Raw genomic sequence first — 20,270 nt, 5'->3', positions numbered from 1 at the left:
AAGTCAGCATTTTCTTACACATATTTTAATTTGGCGTGTTTTCTCACCCTGGCTGGCTCTCAAGAGCTGTCTGTATCTGAGCTGAAGTATTGGCAATGTATTGACAAAGCTTCCCTTGAGGGCTTGTTTGGGAAGTTTTGGCGCGAGTCAGCACGGCAGGAGTTGTGGGAGCTGTGCAAAGAGGCTGCACTTTGGGCTTGGTTTTGAAAGTTACTTGAAAGCGTCTTAGATCTGGGAGGTGTGGGTTTTTCTGTTCCCTTCCCCCTCTAACCCAGAACATAGGCAGCAAATGTTCATCACCTGTTTATCAGAGCACTGACTGCATCGTCTCGCACAGTTGCAAGAACGTTATTTCTTCAAGAAGAAGGAAGCAGAAAAATGTAAATCAAACAAACATAACAAATGTAAGGACGGGGATCAGGTTACTAGTCAGTTGTGAAGGGGGGGAAGCTAATCTGTTTTGAAGTCAAATGATATCTTCTTATGGTGTCGGAAGTATAATTCTCAAAATGGGGAAGCACATTCACTGCGTGTGCAGGAACATGCGAGGCAGCTCTCTCGCGCTCAGATCAAGGACTACTTGTTCTCATTAACTAGCACTAGAAACCAGGGAGATCTGGCAGCATACCATGCCTTTGTCAACTGTCATGCTAATACCTCAAACAATTGCTTGTCTTTGTTTTTTATAACCTTTCAAATGCACATTGTTGTCATACCAGTTCTATAGCATTTGCAACATTAAGAAGCCTCAGACTTTTTTTCCTGTATTTCTGGTACAAGGAGGAAGTGTCAATGAAGGTACAACAGCAATTGTAGGAAGAAACAAATAATGCTAACAAAGAGCCAAGCTCAGGGAATTCTTTCTGTTATCAGATTAGGAAGAAGAAAAACCGTTGCAACCCTCCAAGAATGGTAATACCACTGCAGGATTGATCAATATTAGCTTCCTATTCATAGAGCACCTTTCATTCTGAGGCTATGCAGTGTTTATAAATTAATAAACACATGTGCAAGATTCCCATCATCCATTTTTAATGTATCAGCACTTTCAGTTTATGAGAGATAATTATTATTTTTAACATCGTGAAAGTTTTGGAAAGAATCACAAAATTACTTTTTGTATCCCATTTTCTCTGCCCTACAACTCGGGCATTCAAGTGCTGCAGTAGCACTATAGCTGAGTGCGAGGACATAATTTCTAAGCTAAATACTTTTGCAAAACCATGTCTCAAAAAATTAACTAATCTTACCACATCTTCCCTAGGCATTACATCTGACAGAGTCTGGGGTAATCTTACATAAAAACCTTCATAAAATTAATACTTCCTTAACTCTGAATAGCTGAATAAGCACAGATATCTTCAGTCTCTCTGCTATCTTATGGCAGACAATTTTGTTTTCTCGCTCATGGTTCAGTTCTTGGGCATCTGCCTCCACATCACAATTACAAGCAGCAGTAACTGCCACCCTCTGAGGCAGTTTTGGTCTTTGAATGCACTTTAAACATGCCACAGAATGTAAGGGAATTACTCTAGAAATGCCTTTTTCGGTTTGGGAACATCCTGTGAAACTCTGACAGGCTACTTCCATTTTGATGATACACCCTGTTGTAAATACTATTGGTGTGCCTGAAATTTTGATTCAACTTGTTTGCGACCAAAACAAAGAGAAGGCAAACTTCTTTAATGGAAGGCAAAATGGAAAATGACCACCAAAAGGAGAAGTGAAGAAAAAGGTGACATTTGAGTTACACCTACTGCATAGCCCAAGTGTCACAACTGAAATGTGGCTGTAAAACTCCTTTCACAGACTTGTGAGCTCTGTAGGATCTTGGATTTTTGGAGTAGATCGACTTATCTTGTAACAAGTGTGAACAAAGCTCACTAACGGAGTGAGGAAACTTGTATTAACAAATACAGGATTTAAGCATGTCATCATATCAAAGCAATACATTCCGGCTTCAGTGTACACCTACCTCTCTGTGTGCAAGTAGTCAGCTCAGGGTTGGGCTTTTAATATTAGATTTTTTTTTTTCTAATTGAAGAATGGTGTCGGGTGCTAATTAGCATGGGCGAATATGCTTTTATTTTGCCATGTCGAAGCAGTTCGTAAACTGACAGTGAGAAGACTGGAAGCTTAGACTAATCAAGGAAGAGAGAGAATTAATAGCCAGTCTCTAGATTCAACTCTTGCTATTCAGAGTAAAGGCCGTGTGATACTGTGAAGGACGACTTGGAAAGTTACAACAAAAGTTTAGGGCCTCTGGTGCTGATAACTGAGCCATTCTGGGCAGAAGGTATGGCTTCATTATCTTCACTTTGTTTATCTTCTCCAGCAGCCTTTTTTACATAATTTATATTTCACTGATGTATTTGCCTTCATTTACTGCACAGCACAAACGTATGCATGCTTCAAGTTTGTTTCTGTTGTCAGTCCTGAGGAAGGGCTTGTGTGCCTGAAAGCTCTTCTTTCCCTTCCAACTACATCTAATAGAATATATTACTTCTCCATGCAAATCTTTATTCTCTTTCTTCCACCACAGTAGCAGCAATGCTGCTGTTATTACTCTTGTGATATACCCTATCAAACAACTAACGTGTGCTTGAATAACTAACAGTAAGAGCCCACAGAGTTTTACAAGAAAAGAGAACATACACATCATGGTGTGCTGTCGTTTCGAAAAGGATCCATTTGCAGAACAAAGTACAGGAACAAAACTGTAGGCTGAGCAAAACGAGCTTGGAGAAAGGGGTATATTTTCTTTGAGAAATCTACATGCTATTGAACAAGCTTCTGTTTACGTGTCTTTCCCTACCCTATGTGTATTGTGAGAAGTAAAAACAAAAGACATGTCATGCTTCAAGTCTGTTAAAGTTCATACGCAGCAAAAACAAAACAAAAAAATCAAGGTCAAATAGAAAATCTTTAATAGCTGTACTGTCAACATGCCTTGCAGGATTTGAAATCTATGAGTTTATACAGACAGGGTGTATAAAACTGGAACAAAACCCCTGCAATTTCCTTCTCATTATAAAAATAAACTGTCTTGTGTTAAATGTGTTGCTTAGAAAGTAACTAAACCTTCAAATTCTAGCTCAGCATAAAAATACCTACTAATGCATTTTTAAAGAATGCAGCACTTTGGTCTAGAGTGCAAAAAGGGAGGGTAGGAAAAAAAAGAGCTGCTGTTGATGCGAGGGAGCCTGGTAACTGAATATGGGTTGAGGAGATAGTTACTAATGCAACAGCCCGGCACATTCTTGGGGGGGAGGGCGCGGGGAGCCTTCTGCATGGTTACTGCACAAAGTCGCTTCATGGATTATCTGATGTTGCAAGAACCTGATTGCTTGCAGCTTTCTCATCACCGTCTCATCTGTGTCTCCATTTAGTAAATCTAATCATGTGAGCGCGTTAGTCAAATCTGAGACCGTGTCTAACTAGCAGAGTGCCTCTGCAGCCGGCGTTTCCTGTAAACACGCGCTGCCTGTGCTTCTGCCTGGGCACAAACAGGAGAAGCATCTGACACGACGGGATTTTCTTTTACTCCTTGCTGAAATAATGCTGAAGGAAGTAACTTGTGCAAAGGGGAAATTCAAAAAAGAAGCCGCAAAACACTGATAAAGCCTTCTCATAAGAGACTCTGTTTTATAGTCTCAGTCTCATCTGACCATCGCACACTTTATGAACAAAGCTGTAAGCCAAGAAGCCAAATGATCCTGACTTTACAAACAGAAATTTTTTTGCAGAAATGAAGACTGTAGACTTTTATATTCCAACTCATGGCCCAGATACCCATTTTAAAATGACTTCACTTCTAAAATTTTTTGTCTAACTTTGAGCCATTAAATTACACTCTGATCGTGGTTTCAAGCTTATCTCCTTAAAAGCGAAAATGCTGTGTATTTACTTTATCTATTCATGCCAGAGAACAGAGAATTTCATGTAATGACTTGACTGTTAGAGCAGGGGCTTTAAAAAAAAAAAAAACCTGCCAAATTTTTGTGAACCCTGTGAGAAGACTTGCCCAAGATCACGCAGGAAGTCTGTGGCAAAGCTGGGACTGAGCCCAGATCCCCTAAATCCCATTTGTGCCTTAACCACACAACAGGCCAGATTTAATAACTGTCTCAATATGAATCTAAAATGAGAGAGTCCCTGTGCAAAAGAATGAAACTGGGCTGATCTCCTGCTGCCAGGTATACACTGGATATTTTGCTACTCTGGTCAGTTGTTTGAGACAAACCTCCACACTAACCCTTGAATGGGTTTAAATTTAGGTAAAGGCTTCCCGTTGCCTGACCAGCTCTGTCTTCGTTCTCTCTGACAGAGAGGGTTTTCTCATGAGCACTATGCAGAAGAGCAGGACTTGAACCAGTTCACAAGACTTTCTGTGTGGATTTTTACATCATGTAAATGTACACAGCGTAATTCAAAGGAACTTATAAATTTAAGTACATTAGGAGTTTGGGGACTGAAACTAAACTTTTCAGCTTTTGGCAATGTTATCTTATTTTTCTTCTGTTGTTATGGAGGAGATTATCACAATTTGGGCATGCTGCCTGGTTCCAAAGTCTAGTTTGGGGCTAGGTTTAATATTGCAAGACTGTGTAGTAACATATAGTGCAGAACAGTAAACACAGGTCTGTCAGTCTTTCCTGTGCATTTGCTGTAGAAGTTTCTACTTCATACATAATACATGGATTGCTGAAGCTTTTCCAGAAAGGCAGCAAATGTCCTCAACACAAGGCAAAACAGGGTGAGGCGAAAATATAAGATTCATTTTTACAAGGTGGCCCTTGCCTCATATCAAACATTTCCAGTGCCATGAGTATAAATCACAGAGGTCATTGTGACTAATCTGTAAAAACAAATTGGATGTTTTCATTTTGTTCATGTAATACGATATTATATGATGCATTTTGAGAAAAAAGAAAAAAGAAAAGTTTTAAGATATTCTGAGCTTCTCATGTTTTCCTGAAAACAGCCTCTTTATTTTCTTATGTTTTCCACAGGGGTAGCGTGTCTCAGTGGATAAAAGCCATACGGCTTCTATGTTCTCCGTTAAATCATGTTTACAGTCACCCAGAGTCCTGGCTCCAGTGAAACCCCCCTTGTGATCAAGAAGGTCAGTATATTTCACCTGAAAAAGTACAATCTTTAAAAAGGGGTAAAAAATGAAGGGGGGGGGGGAGGAAGTAATGGGTTTTGGTCTGTCATGAGAACAAGAAATATTGCAAAACCTGACTCTGTGAGTCTTTCAGGAGACATAGTTAAGAGATAAAGCACAAGTTTAATATTTTTAAAAGTTTGTGAGCCCTGAAGTTGTTTGTAACTCTTCAACATAGGGACTTTCAAAATACTAAAATCGGCAGACAATAAGCCTTTTTTTAACCGTCATGATTTTTAAGAGAGTCATGTGACTCGGGACATTGGGTGTAGCAAAACTGGTAACTCCACACCCATTTCCAGGGAAATTCTCCTCTGTTCTTTGTGCCATGCTGCCATTTGTAGATAATCGATACTTAAACTTACACAGCAAGCCCCACTGAAGTGTGCTGGCTTACTCCTGTGCTTCAACTGGGGAGCATTTGTGGGATCAGGTTTGCTCACACGGTACAAGTTAGTGTGCAGCAAGTTGGAGAAACGTGAAGCTCGTGCAATACAGTGGAATATTTTGCATGCATGTGTAAACATCTCGCTCAGCTACATCATCCTGAAAAAATATCACACTTAAAAACAACTGAAGTTGCTCATTGCGCAACAAGCCCTACATCAGTTCCCTCCCGCATCAGGTCAAAACTCCTGGACCATTCAGAGCTGCTGGAGGCCCAAGACCTCGCGTCTGAAAACCTGCAAAGAAGCAGACAAAGGCAAATCCCCGCAGTTTTGGTTCTCACAGCTGATTCACACAGAGATTTTTTAACTTTCAGGGAACTTGTGAGGGTGCCCAGTCTACTTGTATGACTAGTTGAATGGTCAGGTCTTAAACACTTCTTTTAAAAGTTTGACCTTATCAGTTTTGACCTTCTTTTCACAAAAAGAATTCTAGTTTCAAGTTAGTGTAAGGCAAGTTTCAAACCGGCCCACAGACACCTCATCTTCCAGAATTACCTGGTAAGTATTTCCAGGTATTTTTATCAAAAAATTTTGATCACATTGTATGATGTTTTTGATAAATCTTTATTTGCCATATAAGTGACCTAAATTTCAACATGAGTAGTGTTGCTCATTTTAGATGGGGAGAGTATTTTAAGCAGACTTTAAAAAACCCACAACCCTCCCCCCCATAATTTTAGTGGCAATTATTTTGCAAGTGTCCTCCATTTGGGCAGGATGATTTTTATATTGAAGCAAATAAGCCCCTGGGTGCGCTCTAAACCTCCTGATCTAAACTAAACTGACTGTAACAGGTCTCCATGTGTCTTTGGGGGGAAAAGCAAGAGGAGAGACCACATGGAAACTCACCTCTTTCTCATCCCATTTACTTGAAAAAGGTGCTAACCTCAGAGTCTAGCAGAGATTAAGCACTTTGCTAACGGTATTATAACAGTATTGCAGATGGTGCTTATAACTCCTAAAAAGCTCCTCAGTTCCAAAGGGAGTACTTGAAAAAATATTTTACGTCTTTGCCTAATTCCACTCTGGCGTCCATATGCCTAGAGAAGCAGTAGTGCTACGCCAGGCAGAATGGCTGAGGGCCGTGACCGTCGGAAGAAGTGCGACACTTACAAAATCCTTGGCCCTTTTTGGGCGATGCCTGCAGCAAATGGCGGCGGTCCGGCGCGGAGAGAGGCCCTGGGCCTCTGGGCCCCTCGACTGATGGAACCGACGGGCTCCGCCGCCATTTACATCTGCAAAGAGCGGGCCGCGAGAGCAGCTCGGAGCGATGCGGCCCGCGATGGCCCCCGCCGGGTGCGCACCTCAGGCCGGGGCGAGGTGAGGCGTTCCGCCGTTCTGTTATTCAGGGAGATAACCATCGCCCGGCACTGCGGGACACAAAGGCCCCCGAGGCCCCGACCCCGCCGCCGTTGCGGGGCCTCGAACACGGTCGCGTTCCCCTCGCGCCGTGACTGCACAAAGGGAACCATCGCCGCGGCGCTCGACCTCACCACCCAGCAGAACCCGAGGCAGCACCAGGCCGACCGGCCGGTCCCCGGCCGCGCTCCCCGGAGCCTTATTTCAGGCCGGTGCCCGGCCGCGCCGCCCCTCCGACCCGGCGGGCCGCCCGCCCCGCTGGGAGGAGGTGTGGCCTGCGCCAGCCGAAGGGCGGGATCTGCGCGCGAGGGGGCGTGACCGAAGGTAGAGGCTGCCCGGGCAACAGCTGCGGCGGGAGCGGTTTACAAACAGTGCCCTGAGCGCCAGCGCCGCCGAGTCCGGGCTCCGGCGGCACCGCGGGCGGCCGCCCCCGCTCCCTCCTCCCTCTGCCCCCACCTCAGGATGCCGGCCGGGGAGGCGGCTCAGGCACAGGTGAGGGAGGGCTGGGGGTCAACTTCCAGGGGCTGCGGGCCCCTCCCCTCCTCCCCCCCCCCCTCCCCCCGGGGGACAGCCCCCGTCCCCTCGGGGCGTACTCTGTCGTGAGGGGCTGGTTGTGTGACTGACCGCGGGGGGGGGGGGGCGGCTTTCCGGGCCCTTCTGAGGGGATCGGGGGGCCGGGGGGGGGGGTACAGCCCCATTGTGAGGAGCGGGGAGCCGGGGGGGGGCACCCCCCTCAGAGCAGGGCCGTCCGTCCCCGCGCTGTCCCGGCGCCTAGGAGGCTGGCGAGGAGCACTGACCGCCCCCGGGGGGAGAGGAGGAGGCAGGGCAGGTGTGTGGGGGGCCGCGGCTCCCGGTCAGGGAGGAAGGGCCGGGGAGGGGGCCAGGTGCATGGCAGCCGGCCCGCCTCTGGCCGCGTTAGCCTCGCCCCCTCCCGCGGCCGAGCCGCCGCAGGTAGCGAGCCCCTCCCCGGGGGCCGGGCGGCCGCAGCGCCCGCGGGCGGGCAGGGGAGCCAGCGGCTGCGGAACCCTGCCCTCCCTCCCTCCTGCCCTCCCTCCCGCAAACTTCTGGCTGTCCCCGATTTCCTCCTCCTGCCCGGGATCGCCTCCCTGCTCCCCCGCCCCCCCCGCAAGTAGGTGTTTCGAACTTCCATTGTGGAGCCGGGTGTTCGCTTTGGAACGCTCGAGGCGCCGAGTCTGGGGGTGCTTTTCTGCCGGGGGGGGGGGAGCGGGCAGAGAACATTTCTTTGTGAGTCAAAGATGTTCCTGGAAGAAGGGCTTGTAGTAAGTGGCTCATGGGGCGGAGGGGGGAGGTTGCTGATGAAAAGTTTATTGATCCGTTTTGCCAGTTTTTGTTTCGTTTACCTTTGTCTTAAGGACTCAACCTTGCCTGATAATTTCTTTGGCATCGTCGTTTCCTTTTTTGTTTTTTTTTTATTTAGTTTAAGGGGAATAGGAAGTTTAGAAAATAAATAAATAAGCCTCAACTGACTTCTTAGGCAACAAAAGACGTTGCCAGGCGAGGACAATACAATTCTAGAATATCTAGAGATTCGATTTCATTCCTGTTCCGTGATACCCACTGGACTTTCTGGGTGTGGGGTTTTTTGCTTGTTTGTTGGTTTCCCACACAGAAAACCTGCAGCCAAAGTAAGGTCTGTATGTACTCTAATGAGCCATCCCATAAAATGTGCTGTGTGACTCCCAGTAAGTATTTGAATTGAAGTGTAATAGTTTTGAAGTGGTGGGGAACAAAAATCTTTATGTTGGGTTATTGATCTGCTGATGAAAGGCGTTTGAATTTGAAAAGGGTTTAGTTTAGGGGTTTTGTGTTTTTTAAGGTTTTTTAAGGCAACATTTTTTTTTCTCGTTTCTGAAATGACCTTGAGAGCTTTAAAACTACATCAGTTTCTGCCAGTGGGTTTGAGGGGGAGGCAGTAGCAGAAGGATCTAGTGAAAATCGAAAATAGAAATAGGAACTGAAGTAGATGCAGTGAAATGTTTTCTTATAGAAGTATGTGAAAAGGGAAGTTTTTGTAATAATGTGTGAAAAAGAAGAGAGGGAAATAATGCAGTTTCAGATGCAGGAGGAGAGAGAGGGAGCATATCATTCTTCACATTTTATTAGGCCCTGAAATGCAGGAGTGATACGATCTGGAAGACACAGAAATAAAACGCCTAACTACAAGTTGAATAGCAGGCATTGACTTGCTGACCAATGCTTACATGCTTGGTTGGTGGGGGCTGGTTTTGTGTCTGCAAAGGTATCAGAGCACAGTGCTATGACAATGGTTTGCAAATGCTTTAACGCCATGTTTTATTGCTCTTAGGAGCTCTTATTAACTGTAGGTTTGGGAATACGACTAATACTTTAATTTGTGATGTCCACACTAAGGTTTAAGAGTTTTCTTGTGTGATATAAAAGGACAGTTTCAAATAAGTAGGATAAACTGCATTCTTTGGCAGAGGGGGAGGGAAGAGGGAAAGGGTGGAGGAGGCATTTTTTTTCTTCCCCTTTACTAGTTCTGTGAGTCAGTATTTTAAGATCTTTAGCAGGAATGTGGCATTGTGATCACTAATCTTTCTGTAACATGTTTTTAAATGAGCAATATTGTAATTCTGTGCAAAATATTTGGATTTTATATCTTGCAGCTCGTTCTTGAAAGCAGTATGAGTTCTGAAGTTTTGTCTTTTAAGTTTTTAGGATGATGAATACGAAAAACAAATAACTTTAGAAACATGGTTATTACAGTGATTATTGATTGGCTTGGCCTACAGCCAAGCAACTCTTCTGCATGCACCCAGAACTGCTGATTTAAATTCTATAAATTCTTTTTCATATGTTAGCCTCTTTGAATCGTTAAACACTATATATAGCTATTTAAGAACAGTAGATCAGTTTTTAGTTAAGGTTGTTCAATTATGTCTTCATCGCTTTGGAGCTGGTTGAATGACTTGACATGAGATTAAGCACAACAAAAGAAAAGGCAGGGGAACAACAGCTGCCTTCCAGTACCAGAGCACTAGTATTCTTAGCAGTTAAGCATTTTACCTTTTAGTATTACGTGGTGTCAGGTTTAAACGTTAATATTTATATTCGTGTTTACAAGAACCTTAGGCATTCTGATAAAACGTCAGACACTCAAATCCTGGATATTCGTGTTTTGGGATTGCTTGTCTCTTGCATTTTTAAAAAAATGATCTTAAGATCTGATACTGAGGAGTGAATTGATCTCATTAACTTTTAAGACAAAAGTAGCAAACAGTCACCACTAGTTTGTACTTGTTTAGTTACTGTGTGGTAAGAACTTTAAGGTGTGTCCTTAATGGCAACTGACGATTCTTGCTGCGAAGCCTTGTTTATTTTAGGTAGACGTTTTATGCAGAATTTCCAGTGGGACAAATTACTACACTGACTGCACTTACTCTTTCTGAAGACTGGCTGTAAGCATAAGAGAATGATTTTGCCACGCTGTAGTCAGTATATATTTTAAAATTGAAGCCATTCAGTTTTGCTGTGTATTTTGAGGCTTTTCCTACTTCCTTTGTTTAAACATTCTTAAACAGTGCATATCATATATGAGTTTAAGACATACTTATGGCACTTTTGGGGCCGAATTTAAATTTAAAATGAATATCTATGTCCTTGGTGATCAAAATAGAAAAAAACATTTATTTAAATAAGTGGATGTTTTCTGGTTTTGAATGTGGTAGGAAGACTATATTTGTATCTTGTAAACAAAGTTTCATATGAAGTAGTCTTTAGAGAATGGCTTCTAGGCTTTGGGTTAGAGGATTTTTTTTTTTTTTCCCTTCATTTTAAGTGAATAATGTTTTTTGGTTTTGCTTTGTTTGGTAGGGGTGGGGAGAGCAAGATTTAGGGTAGGGGCTGGAAAGAGGAAGATGATAAACTTTAGCACCTTTTATCAGACTGTCTTACACAAAAGGTTACTTCATTTTGGTTTCCCCTTTCATTAGACCACACTCAAAATCCCTTTTTTAACACTTATTTCTAATCTTCAGAATCTATCATCTTCTCCTTACTACTATATTTTTGTTTAGAACTATGTTGGTAGATTAATAGCATATTTTAGATGAGCAAAGTGCAAAGTTATTACTGTGATTAGGGGGAAATAATTTTAAAAGGGAACTGTGGGTTTCACTTAGACTTTCAAAATGGTGATTACAATAAACTTTTAGTCACAAAAATCTGAGAGCTTGTATTTAAGAAGCTCTGGGGAAATGTTAATTACATTTTGACTTCCCTTTGTTCTTTGGGACTTTTTGTTGTCCCAGCTCTTTCTAACCTGAATCTTGATTTGGAATTCATTGTCCTAGTAAAAGATTCCATACACTGTGTATGTAAACACACTCCCTCTTTCCTGTGTTATGAAATGCTGTAACAACCGCTGGCATATGGAAAGACCAGGCCCCCCCTTCCCTAAGGTAAAATGGGCTAAGCTTTCTTTTCTTTGGGAGAAGCTGAAAGAAGAGTTTGACCTTTGAACTCACCCTCACACTTCCACACTGCTTTCAGGATGATTAAGTAACGAAGGATATTTGCCTGTGTCTTATGCTTATTTATCTCACATAAAGTGTTCTAATACTTAACTGTTGAGGTATTGTCTTTAAATATAGCAAGACAGTACATTTCAGTTACAGCAGGGCTGCCATTTGCCAGCTCAGCCCTCTTATTTTTGAGACTCTTGATTTAGAACATCAGCGTTCCGATCAGATACTCTTTCCACATCTCATAACTGCATTAATTTCAAACTGCTATTTACTTCTAATGGACTTCAGGTAATTTTTGATAACCCTTGACCCCTTTTTTTTAAGGTGACTTTAGTAACAAAAAAGTTTTTCTTTCTGGTGCATTAATACGATCAAGGGATTCTGCTGACTACTGTATGCATGCTTTTAGAGAGATGTGACTCATACCACAAGAGACTTACAACTGAATACAAAAGTAAGGAAAAGGATATGACCAGGCTGTGTAAGATTCTCAATATGTGTTGTATTTTAGGATTAAAAGAACCAAACACACTTTTCCAGCCTAAATTTACCTAGGTTTTTGTGCACCTCCAAAGAGAAAGCTACTCACAAAACGATTTGCTTTTTGAAATCAACTTTCTTTCAGTGAAATTCCCAAATAACCTTTTTTTTTTTGTAGCTGATGAAAAACTTTTTCATGCCGAACCTGGGTGTATGTCAGTGGGGAAAAAATATTAAAACTTCTACTGTTATAATCGTATAACTTTGGTCTGAGGGTAGTTTATAGCTTATCATAAATCTAGCTCTTGATTCTTCCTCCTGAATTTTTTTTTTTTTTAAGGAGGGCAGCAAGTTGAGTAGTATAACAAGAACGGACTTTGAATTTTGAAGTAAAACAACATATGTGGTGGGAAAAAGTGAGAGTTACAAATCAAAAATGTAGGTGACATACTTGTTTAGAAATACAGTCTCTTTGAGTTCATTGCAGAATGTGGAATTGGTTATCAGACAGGTCTGAGAATTTCAAAAGAAAGTACAAGAGGAAACGTGGTTACAATATGCAGGAAAATCCATGTAGATCAGTGTGACTTAAAGATTTGAGCAGAAACCCATCCAAGTACCAGTGAATAATTGACTGGATAGTGATTTTCTGTGTGCTAAAGATTTTATGTAACTAAAAGTATCAAAGTCTGAGTTTGTTTATGTGCAATGGGTACACTTGCATTTTTCAGTGTAATAAAGTGAGTGCAGTTTACCTCTGACATACAGTACAGAAGGGGAATTAAAGGCCCTCATATTGTGCTTGCGCTTTATCATGATAGTTGAGAGCTAGTTGAGTGTAATCCTTGGGGTTATGTCAGCCTCCCTTTCTTTTGGTAGACAGGTAGGAAGAAGCAAACGTACTCCAAAGACTATAATACGTTGTAAGGAAAATGGATGTAAAGGTGGTCCAGAGAAGCCACGTTTTCTGTTTATCTTTAATGTTTGTTTCCACTCTTTTTTTTCTTATGCTAGTAAAATTTGTATATGAAGTTGTGGATGCTGACTCTCCTTTCTCAGACAGTTTGGCATTGTCAAGCCCAGTATGTTGGACTACATCGTCACATACATCCCTTCAGTCCTAGTGTGAGATAACAATGCTAGGCAATTAAAAAGGTTTAGTATCCATCAGTCTTATGTGGGTCTCTGGAAGATCTCCCACCTGCGTGGAAGAAAGGAGGCAGCTATTTGAAGTGTCTATTTATAGCATTTTTCTATTTTAGTATCTTCAGGTGCTAGTCCAAGGAATGACTCAAGTAGAAGCAAATGTCTTTCCCTTGAACTGTTTACCTTTCTCCATCTTTCAAGACTAATTTTTGCAAATACATAATTTTAGCTGTGTTTGAAAGTGACAACTTCAAAGTCTATGCTCTGCAGAGGGCAGGGATAAGGAGTTGCTGCTTTTTCTTCCAAGGTACATGGGTTTGAGCTGTGTAGGGTAAAAGTTAGATTCAGAGTTGAAATCAGGTGAAAGCACTAGGGAAAATTAATGACCCTAACAAAGTGAACTCTTTGGAAGTGACTACTTCTCTCAAATTCAGCAATATTAAAGAATCTCTTTTCCTGTTATTTCACTTACGCTGCCCACAGGGATGCAACTTGTCTGTAATTGCTACAGAGGAACTCCTGGCTCTTGACTAATAAGGAATTAAGTCTAATTTGGTAAACTCTTAATTTCCCACTTCTTTGTAGTTGTGGCCACTGGAGAGACCTAACATCCTTCTACCAAGAAGTGAAAAAGTCAAATTTAAGGTCTCTGAAAATATCTTCTTTCAAATGAACACCAAGACTAAACATATAAGACGGTCTATGTAAGGTGAGACTGTCTCAACAATAAAAATGTATCTCTCACTCCACTAAGAGAGTCTTTACCTGCTGTGGAGAGAACAATAAACTGTTTTGTAAGGTAAGGGGTCATTGCCAGTTTAAGTGCGTGTAACTTCTTGATTTAATGAAGTTGCATCATCTTATAGCAGTGGTGCAATATGTGTCCCAGACTTGATTGCTCTTGTGTCTTTCAGCCTTTCTGCAACAGGTATTGGTCACTTCATATTGTCTCAAGTATGCTTTGGTTTTGTGGTTCTGAGAAATTCTCTCCTAATCAGAGGGGGGGAAAAGGCAAAAAATCTGGCTGTTAGAGCAGTCCTGAACTTTAAAAGTCAATACTTATTTGCAGCACTTCCTCCTTTAATGCCAAGAATTAGTCTCTTTTATATTTGGTCTTGCTCAGTGGAGGAAAAACATGTGCAAAATGATGCAAGCTTGTATGTTCTCTGCTTTAAAAGAAATAATTACATCTTTTGATAGAAGAGGCATTCAGTTCACAGAGGAGACACATTCAGCTCATCCATCCTCTGCCAAAACACTGTTAGATGTATAGCCTTAAAGAAAAAGGGACTCCACAGGAAAAGGTTTTTTAGAGAAAGGATATCCTTTGTTTCTATTAGTATAGATGTCTGAAATGGAGGGGAGGGAGTTTTCCTAATATTGTTCATTATTAACTACTAGTTATTTTCCACTGGTGATTAAAATCCTGTTTGCTAGACTTCAGGAGGAAGAAGACTTGCATGTGTGTCTGTCTTATCTGACTACAAAAGAGCTTTCAATACAAAAATCTTTCTAAAGTCTTTGTGGAGAAATGCCTGGATAATAACTTTTTGCATTCTGGTGTGTATGTCTCTACTTTTTCAGTTCTGTTTTTATGAATTGTCTTAGTATCATTGCATTGGAAAGCTCTCCAGTGTTGTTAAAAGGGACTGTAACTGGAAAACAGAGTAGTGTCTCTCTGGATAAAATGATATGCCATGAAAACCCCTCAAAGAGTTGAAGTTTAGCATAACTTTGAAAACTTCAAGCCTGAAGGATGAAGACTAACAAGGGGACTTAAGTTTACAGATTTAGGGAGTGGAAATTCCAGTTTGGGGTCATCTTTTATGTTCTCTTTTCAACCTGAACGTCTTTGTTTTGATCTTTCCTGCAACTGAAACAAACAACTCTCCTCCCCTTCCTCCCCCTAAATCTCCATTTCCTTTAAAAGTACTCATGTTAGTTCTTTATCAGACTGAACTGTTAACAAACGTTATTTAAAAACATTTTTGTACTTGAACACTTGGTAGAAAAACATGTGTGGATGAGAAACAATGTTAGGTGTACTCATGTGCTTGCTCAGTTAACAAAGAAATACACTGGGAAATTGTGTTAAAATGATTTACTGTTAAAAGATAGGAGGGAATAGCTGTTCCCTTCTCTAGAAAGCAATAGAAAGCACAGTTACGAAGAGTAAGTTATTGGCTTCATGTAGTGTTATGAAGAAAAGCTGATTCTTCTGCTATTCTGCAAAATAATGTTTTATCTGTGCTGACTTTTATAGCTTTCCAGTGTTTTAACTTAAGTCATAGGCAGATGGGCAGTTGTACTCTTTCAGAAACAAGGTCACACTCTATGCAGCAAATAGTGTGTTGTCTTCCCTAGATTTAGAGGCTACCCTTCCCTCAAACTAGGGTAGGAAAGACATTTCTGTCTAATACAGGAAAATACCTTATTGCGTGAGGTGTGACATGTATGCGTTTCTTCTTAAATGGAGAAAGGAAGTTGTGTGGTTGCCATAAAAACCCTAATACCTGTAGAGACAAACTTGAAATTTCATGCTGTGGATGTTTGGAAGTCTGACTGTTTTGGAGCAATTGGTAAATGAGAACCTCTCAGTGACACTTTGCTTCACCTTGTGACTGAACACAGGAGCCTGTGAAGGCCGCAGCACACTGGTGCTGCTCCTACAGCAGGGCACTGCTGGGTTCTGCAGACACCACCCACACAACCTAGGACACCATAGGTACTATCTCAAGAGTTTGGAGCTCTTGAATATTGTTAGCAACTACTTGGGGATGGTATTTCTGCTTAATATCCTGTGTGTGCTAGATGTGGTGCAACTGGCTTAACTATACAATGATACATATTTATAAAAAAAAGAAAGATGCTCTAAATAAGCAAAGTTCAGCCTCAGCTCTGGCTTTTATTTGAGAATTTGAAGTTGTATTTATTTATGCCAAGAGCTACTCTGCCTATGATCAATATTATACTTGAATATAGAAGTGCCCAGACGAAATAGGTACTATGCATAAGGTAGTTTGTGGTCTCAATGAGGAAAAAGTGATGTTAACTGGTTGATTTTATTTATGTTCATTAGATAGAACTGGAACAACTATTCTGAAAAAGACAAACTTTTAGATTGAAATAAAAAAAAGTGTTTAAATAACTAGTGGTTTCCAATAAGCAATCAGCAGTATAAAATCTACTTCATCAGCAATGCTAAAGAGCAGCAACCTGTTCTGAGGTATAAACATACCCAGAGAAAAGAATGTTTCATGAAAAATGACTCTTAATGTCCTGAAACTTCTTGAAACATGAGGAAAACTGAAGGTGTTGTGTGTGGGGGTTTTTTTTTGTTTTTTTTAAATAAGCAGGATTGAGAGCTACATGAAAGTTCCTCTAGTCAAACAGTCACAGTAAAAATTAAGGTAGTTACTATGCAGCAGCTGGCGCTCTGGTGGGTTTTTGAGTGTGGGGTTCTTGTTCTTTGCTGGCCTTGGGTTATGTAGGACTTGAAACCTTCTGAAAGCTTAGCAGGATAGTGAAAGAAACTCTGGACATCTGTTAAACAGTGGTAGCTTTGCTTTGCTAGCCTTGAATGTAAGGACCTGCTAACAGTTTGTTGAGGTAGTTACCTATGAGTGCCTATCTTCTAGCATACAGAAAAGTAACTAAGTATCGTATACTTAGTTTTGACTCTTCTAGTTTTCTCACTTCTGTTTTTAAGAAACTCTTGCAGCTGCTAAGTGAACTTTTGTAATTGTTCCAGCTTGCTTTTTACAATTCAACAATGGTTTTGCTAGCACAGAATTAGCAAAGTATAGTGCTTTTCCTGACACTAACTATGCAAGTCTTACTCCTAGTGCTTTGTAGTGTTTAAAATGCGAAATTCAATGGTTAGATGTGGTATTCTCTGAAAGGTGTCTAGAGTTTTTATTACATGTTCAAGGAAATTTTGAAATGCAGGAAGTAGAAATGCAATAAAATTACTACTGATAGGTCACTTCCCAAAGAAATCTTTGAGACTGCAATACGTAGTCTTTGGTTGTGTAAATTAATAAAAATAAATTAAACTTCTCTACAGGCACTTAAAATTTTCTTGGTTTTAATAATCCATTTATATGCAGCAGCTTTTTGGTGTGGTTCTTAGGTTGTGTGGCAAGTGCAATGAAAACAACATGTTCTCACCTCTCCGGTTCAATCTTTATATCTGTTTTGTGGTGTCTGTAAATATAAATGTTTGCTAAATGTTCAGGTTCTGAGCTGTTGGAAGAATAAAGTACAGTAGATGGCAGCCTGCAGTTGAGAAGAATTTGTCACTTCTGGACGGTACCACTCTAGGAAGTGTCCAGGTGTGCTGAGCAAGGCAGGTTCCTCTGTCCCTGCTCCTTCACCTCAAGGGAGCTGCAGCAACCATGGAACATGTGGGCCTTGGTCTCTGGTGCGAGATGTGTGTTGACCTTTACAGATGGATAGGAGAGTCAGAAGTCAAGACTTTTTGACTCATTTTATTGTGAGGAGGGATAGCCATTCTTTTTCAACCTTGAGTTAATCTGTAGCAAATTTATTGCTTTTCAGCTATTGGAAGGAAGGATTTCCTGTTTTGTTCTGTTCCTTTACTCAATATCTCTGACTGATACTGGTGTGTCGTATCTGTTCTTTTGTCTTCTGAAAGTGAAAGCCAACAGAAGAATCCCCAGATACTGTATTTTTTTTTGTTGAGCTAATATACAGACCTTCAGCCACAAATAGTTACAGTGCTCATCAAAACTGCAGGTTGTCCACTTTCCCAAGGAAGCAATCATACAGAATTAAGGCAACTCTTGATGGTTTTGCTGCTGCCTACAGGGTTTTGGATATCAGGAATGTTATTAATCAGCATTTTTGGTCCTCAAATCCAAAGCATATTATTATCTTCACTAGGAAGAAAGGTTTTGTTAATAATAGATAAAATCCTAGTGCAGATATTTGGTTTGTAGTTTTAATGTGTGCTAGCTTGTCTAAACAGTGAGAGTGTAAAACCATGCCTACTGGTAAAAGACATATCTAATCAGTGAGGTGTGTAATCGCCAGATACAAAAATAAGACTAGAGCTTTGTAGCTCACCTGCTGACTCTAATAGCATTATCTCTTTTCTTCTAGTTGCCTTTGCAGCTTTTTTTCAGAAATGCTACCAGCAATTTTTTTTTCAGTCTATAGGTACTATCTCCTGCATATGATGGTATATCCAAGAACAATAGTTGCCTGAACTGCAAATAATCATTTCAGATTTCTTAAGCAGGAATATCTCGCTCTGCTTTGCAATGCTGCCTAAAGGATGAGCTATGGTCAGCTCTTCAAAAGTGTTCAGAGCCTCCTATTAAAAACAGTGAAAGTCTGAAAAGCATTCAGCAGCTGACATGGGTCAGGTTGGTGGAGATACGTAAAGTGCTTTGAAGAGCCATGGAAAAAGTCTCCAATGGGCTTGTTCAAACCTATTGATACCCAATAAAATTTGGATCCAAACTCCTCTCGTGATCCATGCATTCAGGTTTGTCCTCTGTATTTATATGTGCAGTTGTGAGGATAGGTTTTGTTTTTTAGACAGCTGAGTAATGTCTGTTTTGATACATTTAAATAAGATGAGATTGAAACACCTGTTTTCAAAGGGCTTACCAGAGAAAATGTTATTGATTGAGGTGGATTTTTCACACGTTAGTAACCAGCCTAGGCCTTCCATAGATTTGATCTATGCCTACCGCTTAAATTCTAATAAGTCTGGAAGCATGTGGCTTCTACAGAATGTTTGTATTATCCTAGGTTAGGTTTGAGTAGAACCACGTGTGGTGGTCCCTGTTACCAGGGTGTCTTTGCTACCCTCATCCCAGAATGCAATTCTTGTTGCTGTATGGTGTATATGTTGTAAGGCCACAAAGTGGAAGCATAATAAAGAGTAATTGTCTTTTTCTGTATTTGTAGGCACTAGTGAGGAAATAGTTGATGATGAATCTCAGCAATTCAGTATGTGGGACTTTCGGCACTGGTGTTTGGCTCTGACTTCATACCCCAGAAATGCCTGTGGCCTTTTTGTAGGATGATTCTTATTGTTGCAGAGCGCTTACCTGTGGCTCTGAAAGTAAATGCAGTAAACTCTTAAGTTTGTTCAATTTTTTTCTTGCCTGGATATTCATTATAGGTGTTCAGGAGTCTTTCAAAGTTGCTGTTTGGTTTGCAAACGAATTATTTTCAGGCAGATAGTCACCATTTATGCACATGAGCTTTGCCGCAGCATGTTACCCTGTTGTGTAAAAAAACCCTCTGAAAACTACAGTAGAAATAGAACAAAATGGCAAGTTGAAACATGAAGTTAAACATGCGAACCAGCATCCTTTGATATGTTTTTCCTTATGCTTTACAAAAGGGGAGGCTTATTGAGTACTTCAGATTCAAACTTTTGTTATAGCTTCCTCACCTGCCTGTAGGGGGGGAGTGAAAGCCAGAAAGTCAAAACTGAATGGGGAAGGTAGAAAGGCAAAAGCAAAGGCTGCAGTAGAAGCAGTTCAGAAGTGTGGCACCATAGACTGAACCTACCTGTTACAAAAGATTTTTGAGTCATTATGCAGAGAGGAAGTGTTAATCACGGCAGTGATAAAACTGAAAATGGGGATAAAGGGCATAGTTAGAAAAGAGACTTTGGCTGCAGAAAATTCAGGTTCTGTTGCCATCAAGCTGTCAGGCAGTGGCTTGTTTCTTCTTACACTCTGTACCCTACTCCCCAAGATCCCTCCATTCATGTTTAACTTAGCATGTGATGAGTCTTTGGCCCAGTCCTGAAACAACTTGTGTTTAGAAAAAGCTGGAAGCTTCTTGGTATTAGATTTGATCATTGTCTAGACCTGGATTAGATGACTGGACAATGAAGACACTAAGCTCTGGAGATAGGGGAAAAAAATGGAAGACAAGAAACTGGCAACAAGAATTTTACTCTGTATTGTCTTTTTTTTTTTTTTTTTAACCCATCTTCACTAGACTTGAGGATCTTGTTGTCTGCATGATGGTGGAAAAGGAGCTACTAACCTTTCAAATTAAAACCAAAGAGTATTTTCGGGGCCAGGCTGTAGTGCAGTGAGTGGATAAAGTGTTTGAGATGTTGGATCTATTACTCCTAGCAATGTGTTGCCATGTTTCCTCTCCCAGGTG

General features: G+C 41.1%; 1 protein-coding gene across 2 annotated transcripts in view; it reads left to right on the top strand.

The window, feature by feature from the left end:
- Positions 1–7,324: 7,324 nt before the first annotated feature.
- Positions 7,325–20,270, top strand: part of ZNF217 (zinc finger protein 217) — a 28,528-nt gene continuing 15,582 nt past the window's right edge. Inside the window, exon 1 of one of the 2 annotated variants that reach the window (XM_075438602.1) lies at positions 7,325–7,467. The gene's annotated coding sequence lies outside the window, so the exon portion shown is untranslated. Of the gene's footprint in view, positions 7,468–8,032; positions 8,105–20,270 lie in introns of those variants that run through there. The other variant, XM_075438603.1, reaches the window with a different exon arrangement.

This window comes from Opisthocomus hoazin, chromosome 18 (genome assembly GCF_030867145.1).
Source record: "Opisthocomus hoazin isolate bOpiHoa1 chromosome 18, bOpiHoa1.hap1, whole genome shotgun sequence".
In the NCBI taxonomy this organism is placed as follows: Eukaryota; Metazoa; Chordata; class Aves; order Opisthocomiformes; family Opisthocomidae; genus Opisthocomus; species Opisthocomus hoazin.
This window is presented reverse-complemented; position numbering and strand designations above follow the sequence as displayed.